The sequence below is a fragment of the Anabrus simplex genome, chromosome 1 (assembly GCF_040414725.1).
Source record: "Anabrus simplex isolate iqAnaSimp1 chromosome 1, ASM4041472v1, whole genome shotgun sequence".
Lineage (NCBI taxonomy): Eukaryota > Metazoa > Arthropoda > Insecta > Orthoptera > Tettigoniidae > Anabrus > Anabrus simplex.
The window spans coordinates 788187061-788190490 of NC_090265.1; positions in this window are offsets into that span (position 1 = coordinate 788187061).

The following is a 3430-nucleotide window of genomic DNA, read 5'->3' on the forward strand; positions in this document are numbered from 1 at the left end:
TGGGAGATGCGATGTGTGCTCTTCCCTAGTCCTGATCATCTTATATAGCTCGGGACAGGAATGGACCACAGCGGGGGAATACGAACGAATTACCGGTACATACAACTCTGCGGGCGTCTTCTTCTGCCGGATATGTGCAACACGAGCACTCGGAAGAGAGACCAAATCTCATTAGAAAAAGCTCTACATTAGACATCCCCCGTGTAGGCAGCGGGTGACGCTCTACTCTTACAAGTAAGATTCGTTTTGTTTGCCAGCGTTAAAAGCGGTGTAGGGATAGCGTGTCTGCGACCGTGGGTTCGATTTCCGGCCAGGTCAGGGATTTTACCTGGATATGAGGGCTGGTTCGAGGTCCACACAGTCAATGTGGTTACAATTGAGGAGCTACCTGACAATGAGATGGCGACCCCGTTCTAGAAAGCCAAGAATAACGACCGAGAAGAATCGACACCTGCTAATCTGCAGGACTTCGGGCTGAGCAGTAGTCGCTTGGTAGGCCATGGCCCTTCGGGGCTTTTGTGCCATGGGGTTTGGTTTGGTTTGGTTTGGATTGGATTGGATTGGATTTGATTGGATTGGATTGGATTGGATTGGATTGGATTGGATTGGATTGGATTGATGGATTGGAGTTAAAAGCTCTTTTCAGTTGGTAATCATATATTAAGACCTAAGTCAGTTCCCTGTGGGCCTCCAAACCTCGCAAAGATTTTAATGTATCATCTAACTAGTTTAATAAGTGAACTAGAGGACCCGTACTGCTCGCCAGTATTCGTTAGAAACACATTAGATAACGTGTCTTGATACAAACTTGCTCCATGCGCTGCCCGGGTGCTATAAAATGTTTAATTTTAGGATTTGTATTACCTATTGATTATGTGTGAAGTGATTATTGAATATCTATTTACTAGCTGATGTACCCGTGCTTCGCTACGGGATTCTCAAAAAGACTTACTTCGTGGCTTTCCTAACTGAAGTCAACATAGGTCATTACAAAAAACGTCAGTAGGAAAGTAGCGATTAAAATCAATGTTATCATATAAAATACTCCATCAATGAAAAACCGCACATTTTCTCACTTTTAACAAATAGTAACTTACTACGTCTTTAAAAGTAGAAACATCACAATATGAAGGTAAAGTTGGAATTCAAGAGGACAAATCGGGGCAAATATTCATTTACAGGAAGGGGAGTTAGGGATTGGAATAACTTACCAAGGGAGATGTTCAATAAATTTCCAATGTCATTGAAATCATTTAAGAAAAGGCTAGGAAAACAACAGATAGGGAATCTGCCACCTGGGCGACTGCCCTAAATGCAGATCATTATTGATCGATTGATACGGTGCCGGTCTAACAGTCCAAAGTTCCAGAGCTGAAGTGACCAGGTCGCAGACTGCTGTAAACACTCCTCTGCCATTATTCCGTTAAATATGCACACTGCTCATTCCAATCAGTGCCTCAGAGTAGCGACTGAATAGCTCGAATGTTATGATGAACCAGTACGTTACGTACCAGTAGTATCAGAAAATGTATGAACCAGAGGAATGACATGCTAAAGAAGAAAGTTATCTAACTCCCCAGGTACTTCCCGCCAATATTCAGATAGAGTGTTACACTCGGTACGACCGGGCGAGTTGGCCGTGTAGTTAGGGGCGCGCAGCTGTGAGCTTGCATCCGGGAGATAGTGGATTCGAACCCCGCTGTCGGCAGCCCTGAAGATGTTATTGCGTGGTTTCCCATTTTCAGACCAGGCAAATTCTGGGGCTATACCTTAAGGCCAAGGCCGCTTCCTTCACACTCCTAGCCCTTTCCTATCCCATCGTCACCATAAGACCTAACTGTGTCGGTGAGACGTAAGGTAAATTGAAAATAAACTCGATACTAGGAATGGCAACGATATATCGGTTTTTACGAAACACCGATATCTTCCTTTCGATTTATCGATATATCGATACCGAAATTTTGATTGTTTATCGCATAATATATCGGTTTTTCTATAAATGTATCGTTTTTCTTTGAATTATTATTTTCATTAACAACATCCGCACTAGAGAACACCGATAATTCTGGTGCTAGTGTAGGTGGAATTGCAACCTGGAAATATCCAATCTAATCAATACCTTGCTCTGAGCCTCTGATAGGCTGGACTATAATCCGAATACAAACGGTGGAATATTTAACACCGTTGCCTACGTGAATAGTAATAAGGCCTCCGCATGGCAGTTTACACAGCGCGAAATACGTTCTAGTTCCAGCGTCGCCGCTAGACGTGTTAGCCCTCCACTGTTTGACAACACAGACGTATATGGAAACTGTGAAGCAAAAAAGTAAGTTAGTGAGTTCTTATATGAGATAAGCCTTAAAATTAATTATAAGAGGTGTTGATTTGTGTATTCAGCTTGTGGTGAGTATACGGTTGATATTCAAGATTAAGGAAATAGAAGCCTCCGTGACTCAGGTGGCAACGCGCCAGCCCCACCGCTGGGTTTCGTGGTTCAAATCCCGGTCACTCCAAGTGAGATTTGTGCTGGACAAAGCGGAGGCAGGATATGTTTTTCTCCGGGTACTCCGGTTTTCCCTGTCATCTTTCATTCCAGCAACACACTCCAATATCATTTCATTTCATTTCATCTGTCAGTCATCAATCATTGCCCCAGAGGAGTGCGACAGGCTTCGGCAGCCGGCACAGTTCCCATCCTCACCGCTAGATGGGGCTTCATTCGTTCCAAACGACTAAACAAGCTGTGGATTTATATTAAGAAAATGTTTTGTGCATATTGATAAATATATAAGAGCCGAGAGCGTATTTATTGTAAACATTCTATTCACAGAATGTTTATTGTGCGTGATAAACAATGGTTTATTGCTGTGTACCATTCTGCCAAAGTAAACTTCAGAAAGGTAGTGGCATTTCTTTCCACGAGCAAATGTAGAACTACGAGAAAAATGAGTCAAAATTATATCACATCGGGGTGACGAGAAAAATAGCATGTAGCAACCTTCCTCGAAGTCTGTAGTATGTAGTGAACATTTTGAAAGCACGTGTTTTAGCATTTCTACCAAAACTAGCCGCAATCGTTGCCAATACTTTTTCAGGGTATTCATCGTATTTACATGGCATGGCTACTAAAATGTTTTCATTCCTCCCATGAAGGAGGAGGCGGGCCACTTAGACGGTGACGCCGTCTCTCAGGCCGCGAGATACGTTACGGTGAAGGAGATGCTCGGAGAAGGTGAGGGGGTTGGCGGCCGTGGCCTATACTAGGAACTGTCCTGGCATTCGCCTTGGTGCAGGAGAATGGAAAACCATAGAAAACCATTCTCAGGATAGTCGACAGTGAGGACCAGCCTTGAGGTCAGCCCTGTTCCGTCTCCCGAATACAGAGGCGAAGAGCCACGGTAGAGCCGTGGCGACCCCTCCTCTGCTCGGT